This window comes from Geotrypetes seraphini, chromosome 2, assembly GCF_902459505.1.
Source record: "Geotrypetes seraphini chromosome 2, aGeoSer1.1, whole genome shotgun sequence".
In the NCBI taxonomy this organism is placed as follows: Eukaryota; Metazoa; Chordata; class Amphibia; order Gymnophiona; family Dermophiidae; genus Geotrypetes; species Geotrypetes seraphini.
In genome coordinates this window covers 63,615,318-63,633,530 of record NC_047085.1, presented here as the reverse complement: position 1 = coordinate 63,633,530, position 18,213 = coordinate 63,615,318, and the positions used below count along the sequence as shown (strand labels likewise).

The 18,213-nt window shown below is 47.9% G+C and overlaps 1 protein-coding gene across 3 annotated transcripts in view; it reads right to left on the bottom strand.

Annotated features, from left to right (window-relative positions):
• Positions 1–18,213, bottom strand: part of AZIN1 (antizyme inhibitor 1) — a 238,577-nt gene that overhangs the window by 31,118 nt on the left and 189,246 nt on the right. The gene's annotated exons all lie outside the window — the stretch shown is intronic.

Genomic DNA, 18,213 nt, shown 5'->3' with positions numbered 1-18,213 from the left:
AGTTTTTACCTATGAGGGAGTGATGTCACAGTCCGAACCAACCATTTATATGAAAAGCTATGACAGTTACTTACCTACAGTAGCAGCTCTTATATGGATAAATGCCAAGTTCTCACAAGGGGATACTATCATCAGGGCACACATGAGAAAATCTGCTTAGCTCAGATTTCTAAGTAATTTGAGAAACCAACATACATCACTTCCCACGCAGTGTCACTAAGTAATGCCTTCTCTGTTCTTAGCATGAGGACTTGCATGCTTCTATCTAAATTACATCTGAAACAGCTAGCTTTTTTCAGAGAACTAGTTAAGACTGCCTTTGACAAAAGGACAAGAGAATGTTCAGCCAAACCCCCCCCCAAAAAAAAACCCACAAAAACAACCTGCTTTTTTTCTGCCTTTAAGAGAAAGGTACACTGGAAATTTTTTTTAAAAAAGAGGGCCCAAGAAGGGAAGGAACTGATTTTTAAAAGCTACATACATGCAGGACACTCTGACTAAACCTACTGGTTCTAAGAGAGAGATTGTAGAGGCTCAGGATTAGAGACAGTTTTCACAATTAGGCAATAGTGTAGCCTCTGTTAGGGTTTCATACAAAACAGTGTTTGTCTAGATCAGTATATTTTTTTCTGAGGCCCTCCAAGTACCTACAAATCCAAAATTTGTCACTGCAAAGGGTTTGAGTTTGAGACCACTGCTTTAGAGGAAAGGTGGGAGAGGGGAGATATGATAGACGCGTTTAAATACCTAAGTGGCATAAATGCGCATGAGTTGAGACTCTTTTAATTGAAAGGTAGCTCTGGAATGAGAGAGCATAGGATGAAGTTAAGAGGTCATAGGCTCAGGAGTAATCAAAGGAAATACTTTTTTTTTTAAAGAAAGGGTGGTATATGTGTAGAACTGTCTTCTGGAAGAAGTGGTGGAGACAGAGACTCTGTCTGAATTCAAGAAGGCTTAGGATAGGCACGTGGAATCTCAGAGAGAAAGAGATAAAGGGTTACTGTGGATGGGCAGACTAGATGGGCCATTTGGCCTTTAACTCTTGGGCCTCCCGTGCATCCATCTCTCACCTTTTCAATCCGTTCAAAATTCTGCTGCGTGACTCATTCTGTGAGAGCCGCTATTCTCACATTAACCCTCTCCTCAAATCGTCTCATTGGCTCCCCGTCCATTTCCGAATACAGTTTAAACTCCTCTTGCTGACTTACAAGTGCATTCGCTCTGAAGCCCCCAATATCTTTTCTCACTTATCTCTCCCTATGCGCCACCCCGTGATCTCCGCTCATCAGGCAAGCTCCTCTTTTTGTACCCTTCTCTTCCACTGCAAACTCCAGACTTCATCCCTTCTTTCTTGCGGCACCATATGCCTGGAACAGGTTGCCTGAATCAATATGTCGTATTCTATTCCTGGCAGTGTTCAAATTCAAGCTAAAAGCCCACTTTTTTGAAACTGCTTTCAACTCTTAACTCCCACTCACTGCTGTCAGATACCTATACCCACTGTATCATTTCCTCTACCATATCTCTCCAACCCTGTAATATCCTGTCTAAATTAGATTGAAAGCTCTTCTGAGCAGGGACTGTCTATTGTATGTTAAAATGTATAGCGCTGCGTACGCCTTTTCAGCACTATAGAAATAATAAATACCGTATTTTCACGCATATAACGCGCGCGTTATACGCGTTTTTACCTACCGCGCATACCCCTCGCGCGTTATATGCGTGAGCGCGGTATACCAAAGTTTTAAAACATAGTTCCCACCCCGCCCGACGCCCGATTCACCCCCCCAGCAGGACCGCTCGCACCCCCACCCCGAACGACCGCTCGCACGCGCTCCCATCCGCACCCGCATCCACGATCGGAGCAAGAGGGAGCCCAAGCCCTCTTGCCCGGCCGACTCCCCGACGTCCGATACATCCCCCCCCCCCGGCAGGACCACTCGCACCCCCACCCCGAACGACCGCTCGCACGCGCTCCCACCCACACCCGCATCCACGATCGGAGCAAGAGGGAGCCCAAGCCCTCTTGCCCGGCCGACTCCCCGACTTCCGATACATCCCCCCCCCCCGGCAGGACCACTCGCACCCCCACCCCGAACGACCGCCGACTTCCCGACAATATCGGGCCAGAAGGGAGCCCAAACCCTCCTGGCCACGGCGACCCCCTAACCCCACACCGCACTACATTACGGGCAGGAGGGATCCCAGGCCCTCCTGCCCTCGACGCAAACCCCCCTCCCCCCCAAGAACCTCCGACCGCCTCCCAGCCGACCCGCGATCCCCCTGGCGACCCCCCCACCCCCCTTCCCCGTACCTTTGGTAGTTGGGCCAGAAGGGAGCCCAAACCCTCCTGGCCACGGCGACCCCCTAACCCCACCCCGCACTACATTACGAGCAGGAGGGATCCCAGGCCCTCCTGCCCTCGACGCAAACCCCCCTCCCCCCCAAGAACCTCCGACCGCCCCCCAGCCGACCCGCGATCCCCCTGGCGACCCCCACGACCCCCCCACCCCCCTTCCCCGTACCTTTAGTAGTTGGCCGGACAGACGGGAGCCAAACCCGCCTGTCCGGCAGGCAGCCAACGAAGGAATGAGGCCGGATTGGCCCATCCATCCTAAAGCTCCGCCTACTGGTGGGGCCTAAGGCGCGTGGGCCAATCAGAATAGGCCCTGGAGCCTTAGGTCCCACCTGGGGGCGCGGCCTGAGGCACATGGGCCCAACCCGACCATGTGCCTCAGGCCGCGCCCCCAGGTGGGACCTAAGGCTCCAGGGCCTATTCTGATTGGCCCACGCGCCTTAGGCCCCACCAGTAGGCGGAGCTTTAGGATGGATGGGTCAGTCCGGCCTCATTCCTTCGTTGGCTGCCTGCCGGACAGGCGGGTTTGGCTCCCGTCTGTCCGGCCAACTACTAAAGGTACGGGGAAGGGGGGGGGGGGGGTCGTGGGGGTCGCCAGGGGGATCGCGGGTCGGCTGGGGGGCGGTCGGAGGTTCTTGGGGGGGAGGGGGGTTTGCATCGAGGGCAGGAGGGCCTGGGATCCCTCCTGCCCGTAATGTAGTGCGGGGTGGGGTTAGGGGGTCGCCGTGGCCAGGAGGGTTTGGGCTCCCTTCTGGCCCAACTACCAAAGGTACGGGGAAGGGGGGTGGGGGGGTCGTGGGGGTCGCCAGGGGGATCGCGGGTCGGCTGGGGGGCGGTCGGAGGTTCTTGGGGGGGAGGGGGGTTTGCGTCGAGGGCAGGAGGGCCTGGGATCCCTCCTGCCCGTAATGTAGTGCGGGGTGGGGTTAGGGGGTCGCCGTGGCCAGGAGGGTTTGGGCTCCCTTCTGGCCCAACTACCAAAGGTACGGGGAAGGGGGGTGGGGGGGTCGTGGGGGTCGCCAGGGGGATCGCGGGTCGGCTGGGGGGCGGTCGGAGGGTCTTGGGGGGGAGGGGGGTTTGCGTCGAGGGCAGGAGGGCCTGGGATCCCTCCTGCCCGTAATGTAGTGCGGGGTGGGGTTAGGGGGTCGCCGTGGCCAGGAGGATTTGGGCTCCCTCCTGGCCCGATATTGTTGGGGAGTCGGCGGTCCTTCGGGGGGGGGGGGGGAGGGATGTATCGGACGTCGGGGGGGGGGGGTCATCAGGCTTTCAGGATGGGGACAGACCTTCAAGGGGGGACAGTGCACGGAAGTCAGGGGGGGTGAACGGAGAGTCGGGACAGCGCACGGAAAGTCAGGGCGGGCGAAAGGAGCGTCGGGCAGCATGCGCGGTATACCAGTGAGCGCGGTATATCAAAGTTTTTGTGCAAATCATCGTGATTTCTGCGCGCTATATCCGTGTGCGCGTTTTATACGGGTGCGTGTTATTTGCGTGAAAATACGGTAGTAGTAATAGCATCTGCCAGCATGTTTCTATGTTTCAGCAACTCTAGTCTAGTAGATCACTGTCATATACTGTGAGTGAGGGTGCTATGCAACTTAGGAGGAGGGGAAAGATAACTCAATTTAATCCGAATACCGTCAGCAATACTTGGAGTTTTAGTTATAACCACATATCACCCCCCATCATGTCTGGCTGCCTATATGATTAGCATTTTGGGAAACTTAACAATCAGTGTTTAAGCAGATTCAAAGGCATGGCTCGTCACTTTATTTGATAAGACTAGTAGAACTATGTGGGTCTTTATCTGCTGTCATTTACTTTACGACATTGTTTAAAAATGCCATCTTGGAAGCGAAGACCAGATGTATTCTACATTTTAACAAAGGTGGAAATATCAGCAAAATGACAGCCAGTATAGTTAAAAGGTGAAGCAAAAGAGGCTACAGAGGCAAAAGAACATTCTTCCAAGAATGGAAAAAGGATCCAATTGAAGAAAATAAGCAACACAAGCACTGGCAAATTAGACGCAAAGCACCGATAAAGACAACTAAGAATAAGAGAAACTTGCCATAGAGGCAAAAATTCAAAGTAAAATATTTTTCCAGTTACATCAGAAGCAAAAAATTAGAAGCTTCCGCCCACAGATGCAAGCGACTGCAGGCAGGCTCAGCTAGCTAGAGCAAGTTACTCTGGAAAGTAACTTAAAACGTGCCGTGAAGGTAAGGGGGAGGGAGGGAGATTCTTGGGCCGCGCGAGGGATCAAGGGTGGTGGTGAAAAAGAAAGGAACAGACGCGGAAGGGGGGTGGAGAGGAACAGACGCTGAAAAGAAATGTGGAACAGAGAGTGGGCAGAATACGCTGAAGGGAAATGGGGAAGAGAGAGTGGGGAGAAGATGCTGAAGGGAAATGGGGAAGAGAGAGTGGGGAGAAGACGCTGAAGGGAAATGGGGAAGAGAGAGTGGGGAGAAGACGCTGAAGGGAAATGGGGAAGAGAATGTGGGGAGAAGACGCTGGAAAGAAAGAAGACAGCACCTAATTACATAACTGACCTTTTTATCCTTCTCAGCAAACAAACACAAAAGAAGCTCACATTCGAACTTCGTTCCCCCCCAGTCATAGGTTGTAAACAGAAAAAAAACCATGAACACTTTCTCTCACATCAAGCAGCATTATGGGGTAAAGATTTAGATCAATTGCTTTCGCCCACTACTTATGAGGAATTCAGGAAGCGCCTAAAAACATACCTGTTCCTGAAGTATCTAGACAACTGACCCATATTTTCTTTTCTCCTCAACAACGGTTTTCTTGACCTATTAATCTCTCTCTTACACCTCTCTTAAGTTCAATCAATTTGTACCTTCTTTTAATCTTTTGTATACCGCATAGAACTTCACGGTACTGCGGTATATAAACTGCTATTATTATTAGATGCCAGACTATGGGGGAAGCGTAGGGAAGAAGATGGGTGCCAAACCAATTGGGGGGGAGTGAAGGGAGAGGCACAGTAACAGAGCAAATGGAAGACGCAGAGAGAAGACAGACAATGGATGGAAGGAATTGAATGAGAAGATGAGGAAAGCAGAAACCAGACAACAGACAACAAAGGTAGAAAAAAATTATATTTATTTCTTTTCGTTTTGCTTTAGGATAAAGCAGTATATTAGTTTTGTTGATAAAAATTTATAAACAAAGCATTGCCAGCTGAACATCTCTTTCTCTAGTTCAGCAGCCAGAACTTTGATTTATAAGGAAGGAATTAGCTAAATATTGCAGTTCTGAGACTTGTATGGATGCTGCGGGGATAGTAGTCACGGGGATGGGACTAAGACAGGGATAGTGTTATTCTCCAACTGTGATTACTGCTAGACATTTTGTGAAGACCCTAGGAGCTGAAATAATAATAATAACTTTATTTTTTTATACCTCAATCCAACAAGCAATTCAGAGCAGTTTACAGAGGAAGAGACTGTATACAGACAGTGATGTTACAGAAAAGGACTTTCAAATTACATTAGCATGCCAAGAGTAGTCAAGACATCGTACTAGGACAGAGAAAGACACCGTACTAGTAGTGGTGTCTGCTAGAAATCTCAGATAATTCCTGTGACTTGCAGTATCTGTATACGAGAATATGTGTTCTTTATGTGGGCAACAAGCATGACATTCAAAAGAAAAATGTTTGAGCTTCCCTCCACAAAGAACAAATCTTGAAATTCTTGGCTCTTTTGAGGGTGGATTCAACCATCATGGAATGGTGAGGAAGTTGAAGCTTCTAACATCTGAGAGTCTTTTGGACCCTAAACGTAGTCAGTCTTCTTATGAACAGGTTTTATAGAGGGTGGGGAGGGGCATCTCCCACTGCTTCATCTCTACACAATGAAGGATGTTATGCACAGGGGTACCGGCACAGCTTTCTTTGGAGGGAAGGTGAACTTGACATTGTCCAACATATTGCCCTGGGCTTATCTTCCAAATTAAATGGGATAAGCTAAGCCATCTCCTTTACAAAACAGTGAAAGTTCCTCATCTTTTCTTGTGGAGAATCAATCTGGAGGCCAAGATACTTCCCTCAGAGGACCTCTGGCTCCTCAGACAATGGAGCAGACTCTTGAAATAACTCCTGCCTTACTTTACTGACAGATTGGTCAGGTCTTTGATGCCAAGGGATGGGAGATCTCCGGTGCCCTAAGCAAGCCTATTCCTGAGGGACTGGATGCAGATAGCAAAGGGGTCTCCCAGATGGGCTGAAGCTGTAGCAGGTCTGACTTCAACACGTTCTATTTGCCTGTGTATTGCAGCGAGCCAACAGAAGCTCTATCTCTTCCAGGAGCACTGCTCAGATCTGTTCTTCAAAGCTGGCATAAGCAAGGGTTAGGGGCTCATATGGTGTAGTCTGCTCCTTCAAAGTTGAGTCAATGGGCTGGTCCCTGGCTTAAAAACTAGCACACCTGATCCAGTTCCTTGGAGGGTGAGCAGCCCTCACAGCATAGATGCTTCTTAGGTATTGATATTGATGCTCGAATGACACGGTGACAAAATTCATCACCGTTCCCATCCCCGCGGGAAACCATCTTCATGTCATTTTTTAAGGAGAGAGGGAAGAATCAGAGTATGAATGGCCACAACCACTGACCTGCAAGCTTTTCTCTGAAGAATTCTGGTGTAGAAGGACTGAGGTTGAAATAGACACTAGAAAATGACAAGGGATTATTTCCCGCGGTTATCCACGGGGACGGGAACAGTGATGAATTTTGTCACCGTGTCATTCTTTAGCCGTGATTTTCAATGCTATGCTTCAAGGAGGACGATGCAGATGTCTCTTGGCCTCCACCTGACACTGAGTCCCTCAGTGTCAATGAGTATGTTGTCAAATTTTTCTTGTCCTTGGGTCAGGGTCATATGATGCTTGACCCTGTCAGCCTACTGACAGTATCGGGACAGGTAGAAAGCTCCTCGATGTGGATGTGTCCTCACTAATCGAAGCAGCTCCAGAAGCCATATGGATTGATATTGACGCTGACCTATCAGACTAATCAGCCCCAAAATGAGTTTGCACTATTTCTCACAACCCTGAATACTACTGATGCCCGATTTAAATTGATTCATTATCTTAAAAAAAAAAAAAATAAATCAGATTCACCGATTCAGTGAGTCCTAAGTCTCCTGAAATATATCCAGGTCTCTTAAAGCAGCAGCACTCTGAACAGGTTGCTCTTGGCCTGCCCCCTCTGCCATGCCACTGATAACACAGCAGAGGGAGGCCCTGGTGGGCAAAAGGCCTGTTCACTACTGTTGTTGCTGCTTTAGGAGGCCCGAAAGTTGAGGTCTCATTAGGGGGGATAGGAGGGATGGAAGGCTGCTGCACAGCAGGAGGGGAGAAAGGGAGGGATGGTAAGCTTCCGTACAGGGGAGATAGGAGGTATGGAAATCTGCTGCACATGGGGGGGGGGGGAAGGGGAGGAGAAATCACAGTTACTTACCTTAACGGGTGTTATCCAAAAACAGCAGGCAGACATTCTCACATGTGGGTGACATCATCAATGAAGCCCCGATACGTACAGCTGCTAAAGTGTACGTGCACTTTAAGAATTTTAGAAAGTTTGTGACTGACTGCACAACGTATGCACATGGCTCCTCAGTTCGGTAAGCCAGCTAAGAAGCCAATCAGAGGAGGTGGGTGGGTTGTAAGAATATCTGTCTGCTGACCCTGGATAACACCTGTTACAGTAAGTGAAAGTTTGAATCGAGGACAAGGTAGCAGCTTTGCAGATTTCATCAATAGGCGTAGAGCAGGGGTCTCAAAGTCCCTCCTTAAGGGCCGCAATTCAGTCGGGTTTTCAGGATTTCCCCAATGAATATGCATGCGATCTATGTGTATGCACTGCTTTCAATGCATATTCATTGGGGAAATCCTGAAAACCTGACTGGATTGCGGCCCTCAAGGAGGGACTTTGAGATCCCTGGCATAGAGTGAAGCAAAGCTACTGAAGCTGCCATAGGTCGAACTTTATGGGCTGTGACACGACTTTCCAGTTGCAGCCCAGCCTGAACATAACAAAACAAGATGCAAGCAGCCAACCAATTGGAAATCATCCTTTTGGAAACAGGATGCCCTAACTTGTTAGGATCCAAGGAGGCAAAACACTGGGGAGATGATCTATGTGATTTAGTCTGTTGCAAATAGTAAGCCAATGCTTGTTTGCAGTCCAGAGTATAAAGAGATGTTTCTCCAGGATGAGAATAAGGCTTGGGTAAAAATACTGGAAGAACAATGGATTGATTGAGATGAAACTCAGTGATAGCTTTTGGTAAGAACTTTGGACGAGTGCATGACCTTGACATGATGGAATACTGTAAATGGTGGATCCGCCACTAATGATTGAAGTTCACTGACTCTGTGAGCAGAAGTTAGAGAAATGAAGAAAACCACTTTCCAAGTAAGATATGAGATGAGCCGAAGACATTGGTTCAAATGGAGGCTTCATCACTCTAGCAAGTACCACATTAAGATCCCAAACCACTGGTGTTGGTTTGAGGTAGTCCGACATTGAAAAGACCTTTCATGAATCTGGAAACCACCAGATGAGCAGCGAGAGGCTTTCCATATACTGGTTGATGAAGAGCAGCGATTGCACTGAGATGGACTCCAATGGAAGTGGACTTGTGGCCAGAGTATGACAAATGCAGGAGGTAAACTGAAGAGAGAGAGGTGAATTTGTTTCATGATGGTGAAGAATACACAAGGCAGAAAACAGAGTCCATTTTTCAGTATAACACTGTCGTGTAGATGGTTTTCTAAAAGCATCCAAGATTTTTCTGACAGACTGAGAGAATTGTAGGTCAGTTGAAGTCAGCCTGAGAGATACCAAGCTGTCAGGTGCAAAGACTGCAGGTTGGGGTGTAGAAGAGAACCATGACACTACGTAAGAAGAGATGGAAAAATTGGTAAAGGTATTGGCTTCTTGATGCTGAGTTGACATAGAAGGGAGAAGCGTGGTTGTCTGGGCCACCAAGGAGCTATCAGAATCACGGTGGCAGACTCCTGTTTGAGCTTGACAAGCGACTTGAAAACAAGAGGAAAGGGTGGAAACGCATAAAGGAACCTGTGCGTCCAATCCAGGAGAAAAGCATCCGTATCTAGGCGATGAGGCGAATACAGTCTGGAATAGATAGATTGAGAGAAGATAGGATGGAGAGCTGCTGAGTTCAGTGTCCATTCGTGAGGTTGAAGAATGCGGATAAGTTTGTCCGCTAACGAATTCTGTTCCCCCTGAATGTAAACAGCTTTCAGAAAGATGTTGTGAAGAATTGCCCAATTCCAAATCTTTTGCGCTTCTTGACAAAGGAGAAACCCTGTTCCTCCTTGCTTGTTTACATAGTACATGACTGCTTGATTGTCCGTATGGACTAGGAGAACTTGATTTCATAGAAGCTGCTGAAAACCTTTGAGGGCACTGAAAATCGCTGAGTTCCAACAGATATATATGATGGCGATGATCCCGGGTGGACCAAAGGCCTTGAGTGCGTAGGCTATCCAGATGCGCTCCCCAAGCATAGGTTGACAAATCCATTGTGAGAACCTTCTGATGAGGGGGCATGTGGAACAGCAATCCTCTGGAAAGATTGGAAGAGAGCATCCACCACTGAAGCGATTGCAATAGAGAAGATGTGACTGTAATGTACTGGGAAAGCAGATCGAGAGCCTGTGACCACTGAGAAAACAGATACGACTGAGGGATCTGTAAGTGAAGCCTGGCAAAGGGAGTCACGTTGACTGTAGATGCCATGTGTCCTGGAAGAACCATCATGCGCCTTGCTGAGAGCAATGTAAGTTCAACCACCTGATGACAAAGTTGAATAAGAGTGTTCTGACGCTCCTGAGGCAGAAACATTTTGAGTTGTACTGTGTCTAACAGAACTCCTATAAACCGGAGCTTCTGAGATGGTTGAAGTTGCAATTTGGGGAAAATCGATCTCGAACCCCAAATTCTGAGGAAACACCCCTGGAGACGAAGGATTCTCAATAAGCCAGTTGTCCAGATAAGGGAAAACTTGAAGTACCTGGGACCTCAAAGCTGCTGCAACTACTACCAGACACTTGGTGAATACCCTGGGAGAGAACGCCAGGCTGAAAGGTAGAACTTTGTATTGATAGTGGTGGTGTGCCACTTGAAATATAAGGAACTTCCAGGATGCTGGGATGAATTGGAATATGAGTGTAAACTTCCTTGAGGTCCAGAGAGCATAGCCAATCATTGCGATCCAAGAGAGGATACAGAAATGCTAGAGATAACATCCAAAACTTTCTTTGACGAGAAAATTGTTGAGAGCTCTGCGGTCTAATATTGGTCAAAGACCTCCCATCTTCTTCAGAACAAGGAAATATTTAGAGTAAAACCCCTTGTTCTGCTGGTCCAAAGGAACCTACTCGATGGTGTTGAGAAGTAGTGAATCGATTTCCTGAAGAGAGGACTGTAGCGTGTTGGAAGGAGATTCGCTTGGATGATCCAGAGGGATGGTGAGAAAATAAAGAGAGTAACCTTCTTGAATGATACTGAGATCCCAGAGGTCGGAGGTGATTAACTGCCAACGGTGATAGTAATGTTGCATATGCCCTCCGACTTGCTAGAATGAAAACGTCAAGGTGAAGAAGAGGATTGACCCTGGAAGAAAGTTCAAAGGCATCGTAAGACTGGAGAAGATGTAGTCGGAGTTGGGCCAAAGTTGCATCAAACTCGAGAAACTCCACATGTCTATGTTCATCCAAGTTCTTCATAAAACTGGGAAGATGGTCAAACAAGAATTTCAAGTAAGTCGTGAAGAGGAAATTGTAATTTAAGACTCTAGAGGCCATCATAGAATTCTGGTAAAGGCGACGGCCAAACTTGTCCATGGTCTTTCCTTCTCTTCCAGGAGGTACTGTGGCATATACTCTGGAAGGATGGGTCCTCTTTAATGAAGATTCCACAAGTAAGGATTGGTGAGACAACTGTGAATTCTCAAATCCCTTGCAATGTAGAGTTCTATACCTCAATTCCAATTTACCTTGAACAGCAGGTATAAGGAGTCTCTAGATTTCTTTTGAAAGTTTGAGACAAACGCCTATTAAGAGGAAGCTTGAGGGACTCTGCAGGAGGCTGAGGCAGATGCATTTCCTCTAAATACTCCTTAGAATATTTAGAACCAGTGTCCAATTTAATTTCCAGGTCGTCAGCCATTTGACGAAGAAAGGAGGAAAAAGATAATTGATCTGCTAGAGTCTGGCCTCGAGAAGGACTTGATAACCTCGAGGCACCTCGAGTAGAGAAGGAAGGTGAAGCCGCTCTAGAGTACTGGTAACCCAAAGAATATACAGACTTGGAAGAGGCATTAGAATCAGCTGAGTCCTCGGGGTCTGGAAGTGGAGCCCTCGTTCGAGGGGTTGGAGGCCTCGAAGAGATCTGGATAGAGGCCTGGACCAGGAAGGCTTTTCTGCGGAAAAATACCTGTGCCTTGATTAGGGCTGCCTGGAAGTAGGTCTCGGTTGAGATCGAGAAGAGGTCGCCCTATGCCTGGAGACGGGCAATACGGCTGGTGAATGAATAGGGCTAGAAGCTGTAGATCGAAACCCCAAAGGCTCAGTGGTTTGGATCGAGGAATCTCGAAGCACTCCCAAAGATTTGGCTCCTTGTATGGAGTGTGAGGATCTCTGTCGAGGCACTCGCAAAGACTCGACTCCTTGCATAGAGTGCGAAGATTTCAATCGAGACACTCGCAAAGACTCGACACCTTGCATAGAGTGCGACGATTTCAATCGAGACACTCATAAAGACTTGACTCCTTGCATAGAGTGTGTAGATTCCAGTCCAGACACTTGCAAAGACTTGACTCCTTGCATAGTGTGTAGACACAGCTCGAGGCATAGGCAGGGATTCGACCTCGCGGGAGACTATTGATTGCCCAGGCTGGACTACAGGAAACAGAGTCGAGGCAGGCATGTATTTGGTCAGTAACTGAACAAATTGCTGCTCTAATATGGTCTGGAGAGAAGCCTGCAAATGTAGATCCGAGTCTGAAACTGGACCACTTGCTGAGGCTTTAGGCTCCGAGGTGGTAGTAGAAGCATGCTTTGGCTTGCACTGATGCTTGGATAACTTGAGGACTACCGCAGGAACCTTCTGCTTAGGTATCTGACCTGAGGGAAGCTCAGGGGAAGATAAAGCAGGTGTACTCGAGGCAAAAGACGATCCAAACGAGGAAAGTCTGATGAGACTCGAGGTCGGAGTCGTTGAGGTAGGAGGACCCCGGCTGAAGTCTGGACCGAGTCAGGACCCGAGGTCGAGGGTGTAGCCGAAGAATCCATCCTGAACAGCTTTTCCATTTGAACTTGACAACATTTAAGGGCTCGAGGTTGAAGAGTAGCACGGCGCGGGCATGACTTCGGACTATGGTTAGGACTGAGACACTTAAGACACCAGCGGTGTGGGCCCGTGAGGAAAATTGCACGCTGGCACTGGCTAAGCTTCTTGAAGTCCGTTGCTGGCTGGGACATAGAAGGGAAGATAGCTGCTGCGAAGTTGAAGCCCACAGGCTGCAGGTGAGCGACCTGCCCCGCCAGTCAATCGATAAAAAAAATAAAGTCTTTTTTTTTTTTGTTTAAACAGAAAATAAAAAAAAACATAGTGATTCGCAAAAGAAAACTAAAGACAAACCGCGGTGAGAGAAGACACGAAGCAACAAAGTTTCACGAACAGCGTCAGACTTCACGGCTCCGCAGAAAACTTAGAACTGAGGAGACTCGCCCTGTGCTGGGCGGGAAGGCACTCGTGCATGCACGGTGCGGCAGACTCGAAACTTCTACGTTTCTCCAAGCAAGTTTGCTTGAGAAGCTGTCCGCATCCAGGCTCTGTGGATGACGGGCACCCATATGTGAGAATAGGCTGTCTGCTTGTCCTGGGATAATCTTCTTTCCAGTAGAAAAGCACATGAGTCCTGAACCTGTGGATAGTACATCTTCACTTGTGAGGAATGCAGAAGGAATATACATTTTCAACTCCGCCTTTCTGCATCACTGGGCACTGTTTTCTCTCCTCAGTTTGTACCAAAGCAGAGATAACCCCTGAAAGAGGAGAAATAACAAGGGGCATGGAGAACTCCTCGAAAATGTACTTTTGATCAGCTCTACAAGAAAACACAACTCATTAACAAATACAACATAGCATCAACAAGGCGGAACTAAAATGGCCACTTACAAGGGGTGTTCAATATTTTATCTACCTGAGTATGAAAGAAAGTAGCAAGCGTGTCGAAACTAGTGTGTGCATGCTGTGACATGTCTCAAGGTCACTCATGCACAGCTGCGGTTCAGTGCAAGTCTTAACATTCCAAGAGACAGGATTGTCAGGAGAGTCCTCATGCGAATCAAGTAAGAAACTGCTAGATTTAGTGCACCGTTAGAGGTAAAGGAAGCGATCAGAGACAAAAAAAAAACACCTCGTTTAAGGAATGAGAAAGATCAAAAACGGATGAAAACTGGAATAAGGACAAACATCAACGCAGGTGCCATAAAGCAGTAAAAGTGGCCAAAAGAGACGACGAGGAAAAAATAGTCAAGGAGGTGAAAAACTTCAAGCCGTTCTTTCGATATATTAAAGGGAAACGACCCACGAAGGAAGCGGTTGGATGACCAAGGAATAAAGGGAGGAATAAAGGGAGCACTAAAGGAGGACAAAGCAATTGCCGACAGACTGAACACGTTTTTTGCATCTGTATTTACCGAAGAGGATATACACAGCATAACGGAACCCATCAGGCTATATGCTGGAAGTGAAAACGGGAAACTGACAGGGTTAACGGTCAGTCTAGAAGAGGTATGCAGGCAGATTGATAAGCTTAAGGGCGATAAATCCCCGGGACCAGATGGCATCCATCCGAGGGTCATCAAGGAACTGAAAGGGACCATAGCTGAACTGCTTCAACTGATAGCCAATCTGTCAATCGAATCGGGAAAGGTTCCGGAGGACTGGAAGGAGGCGAATGTTGCGCTGATCTTCAAAAAAGATTGAGGGGAGACCCGGGAAACTACAGACCGGTGAGTCTGACCTCTGTACTGGGAAAGATAGAGGCGCTGATAAAGGACCGCATCATTGATTATCTTGACGGACACGGACTGATGAGGACCAGCCAGCACAATTTCAGCAAAGTCAGATCTTGTTTGACAAATTTGCAGACAATATGAAGTTATTCAGAGTAGTGAAGACGCATAGGATTACGAAGATCTGCAACGTGACATAATCAGGCTCGAGGAATGGGCATCGACATGGCAAATGAGGTTCAACGTGGATAAGTGTAAAGTGATGCATGTCGGTAACAAAAATCTCATGCACGAATACAGGATGTCCGGGACAGTACTTGGAGAGACCTCCCAGGAAAGGGACTTGAGAGTTCTGATCGACTGGTCGATGAAACCTTCCACACAATGTGCGGCAGCGGCGAAAAGGGCAAACATAATGCTAGGAATGATAAAGAAGGGGATCACGAACAGATCGGAGAAGGTTATCATGCCGCTGTACCGGGCCATGGTTCGCCCTCACCTGGAGTACTGCATACAGCACTGGTTGCTGTACATGAAAAAAGACACGGTACTACTCGAGAGGGTCCAGAGAAGAGCAACTAAGATGGTTAAGGGGTTGGAGGAGCTGCCGTACAATGAAAGATTAGAGAAACTGGGCCTCTTCTCCCTCAAACAGAGGAGATTGAGAGGGGACATGATTGAAGCATTCAAGGTACTGAAGGGGATAGACTTAGTAGATAAGGACAGGTTGTTCACCCTCTCCAAGGTAGGGAGAACGAGAGGGCACTCTCTAAAGTTGAAAGGGGATAGATTCCATACAAACATAAGGAACTTCTTCTTTACCCAGAGTGGTAGAAAACTGGAACGCTATTCTGGAGTATGTCATAGGGGAAAACACCCTCCAGGGATTCAAGACAAAGTTAGACAAGTTCCTGCTAAAAAAGAACATACGCTGGTAGGGCTAGTTTCAGTTATGGCGCTGGTCTTTAACCAGAGGGCCGCCCCATGAGCGGACTGCTGGGCATGATGGACCACTGGTCTGACTCAGCAGCGGCAATTCTTATGTTCCTATATTTTCCTCATATGAAAGGAATTCCATCCCCTTTATCATCTTGGTTATTCTTCTTTGAAATTTTTCTAGTGCTGCTATATTTTCTTAAGATAAGGAGACCAAAATTAAATGCAGTACTCCAGATGAGGTCGCACCATGGAGCGATACGGGCATTATAACATTCTTTGTCTTGTCAACCATCCCTTTTTTAATAATTCCTAGCATCCTGTTTGCTTTTTTTGGGCTCCACTGCACATTGGGTGTTAGGTTTCATTGTATTGTCTATGGTGACACCGAGATCCTTTTCTTGGGCACTAATCCCCAAGGTGGACCCTAGCATCCAGTAACTGTGATTTGGGTTATTCTTCTCAATGTGCATCACTTTGCATTTGTCCACATTAAATTTCATCTTCCATTTGGATGCCCTGTCTTCCAATTTCCTAAGGTCTGCCTGCAATTTTTCACAATCTGCATGTGTTTTAACAACCTTGAAAAGTTTAGTTTTATCTGCAAATTTAATCACCTCACTCGTCGTTCCAATTTCCATATCATTTATAAATAAGTTAAATAGCACCAGTTCCAATGCAGTTCCCTGCAGCACTCCACTGGCTACTCTTCTCTTTTGCGAAAAATGACCGTTTAACCCTATCCTCTGTTTTCTATCCGATAATCAATTCCTAATTCACTACTGAACTTTGCCACCTTTTCCATGACTCTTTAATTTTCTCAGGAGTCTATCATGAGGAACTTTATCAAAAGCTTTCTGAAAATCTAGATACACTACAGGGGTGTCAAACTCAGGCCCATAGGCCAAATTTGGTCCGCAGAGTAATTACATTTGGCCTGCGAGTAAATGCCCTCTTTTCCTTCCCTCCTTCCATCCCATTGTCCACCATCTCTCTCCCAGCTTCCTGGTCTCATCTTCAAAGCAGCAGATCGCTGGTCGGTTGTAGCGAACCTAGCAGGCTGCCGTCAACCTCTGCCACGATCCCGTATGTCAGAGGAGGGGTGGGACCGCGGCAGAAGGAACATGCTGCGGAGTCCGGCGGCAGCCTGCTAGGTTCGCTACAGTTGACCAGCGATCCTCTGCAGGCTGCTTTGGAGGTGCAACTGGGAAGCCGGAGGACTCTAAAAAGAAGGGGGGAAACATACAGGCCTTGAGGGGGGCACGGCGATAGTGGACCCTGGTGTAGATGTATATGGAGTGAGAGAAGGAAAGGTCCAAAGAGGCATGCTTATGCCGAATGGGGGGAGGGGAGAAATAATGAGTCTAAAAACAGTGGAGAGGGAGAGAGATGGTGGACATTGGGATGGAGGGAGGGAGGCAAGAAACAGAAAGGGGGAGAAGTTGAACACAAGGGATGGTGTAGAGGGGGTAGAGATACTGGATAGGAGGGTAGTTGGGAAGAGAAAGGGAAAGATGGAGGATCCTGGGGTGGTGGGGAAGGAGAGAGAGTTGCTTGAGGAAAGGGTAGTTGGGAAAAGGAGAGATGGTGGATCTGGGGTTGGTGAGGTCCATCGTTGCAGCTGCGTGGATGGAGACGAAAAAAAGGAAAATTGGCAGACCTCCGGGGAGGGAAGGGAAATGAAAGGAGAGGACAGAGATGGATGGATTACCATGGAGAAGAAGAAAACAACAAATGGGCAGGAGACCCTGGCAAGCAACTTATCAGAAGGCAACCAGAGCCTGGGACCAACATGATTTGAATAATGACCAGACAATGAAAGGTAGAAAAAATAGTTTTATTTCTGTTTTGTGATTACAATATGTCAGATTTGAAATGTATATCCTGCCAGAGCTGGTGTTATACAACAAGCGTGAACTAGGACCTAAAAGAGAGAGGAAAAGTCTTTTTTTATTTATTTTGTTTACATCACAGAGCCAGTGTGGGATTGGAGAGGTTGTAACCCTATACATCTACTAAGATTAAGGGGTCCTTTATTAAGATGCGCATTTAGTGTGTGCTAATCTTTAGCATGCGCTAAATCGATTAGTAGAGAATGACATGGTGGCGGGTAACCCGCCAAAATGGTGGGGGAGGGGGAAAAAGTGCTCACTGCGGGCATGGGGACCAGGCCATCCACCGCCCCGTGGAGCAGTGAATGGCCTTGTCTCCGCAGTTAAGGGAGGGAACGGCGCGTTTTAAGTTACTTTCCAGAGAATGTTGCTCAAGCCGGCTGAGCCTGCGTCAAAGGAGACTGCAGGCAGGCTCAGACGTCTTGAGCAAGTTACTCTGGAAAGTAATTTAAAACGTGCCACGAAGGTAAGGGGCAGGGAGGGAGATTCTTGGGCTGCGCAAGGGGTAGTGAAGGGCGGTGAGATGGCGAGAGGGAAGGGTTGTGGTGGAAAAGAAAGGAACAGATGCGGAAGGGGGGGTGGAGAGGAACAGACGCTGAAAGGAAATGAACAGAGTGTGTGGAGAAGACGCTGAAGGGAAATGGGGAAAGACAGTGGGGAGACGCTGCTGAAGGGAAATGGGGAAAGACATTGGGGAGAAGACACTGAAGGGAAATGGGGAATACAGAGTGAGCAGAAGACGCTGAAAGGAAATGGGGATGACAGAGTGGGGAGAAGACGCTGAAGGGACATGGGGAACAGAGTGAGGAGAAGACGCTGGAAGGGAAAAAGACAGATGCCAGACTATGGGGGGGGGGGAAGCGGAGGGAAGAAGATGAGTGCTAGACCAATTGGGGGGGGTGAAGGGAGAGGCACAGTAACAGAGCAAATGGAAGAATCAGAGAGAAGGCAGACAGTGA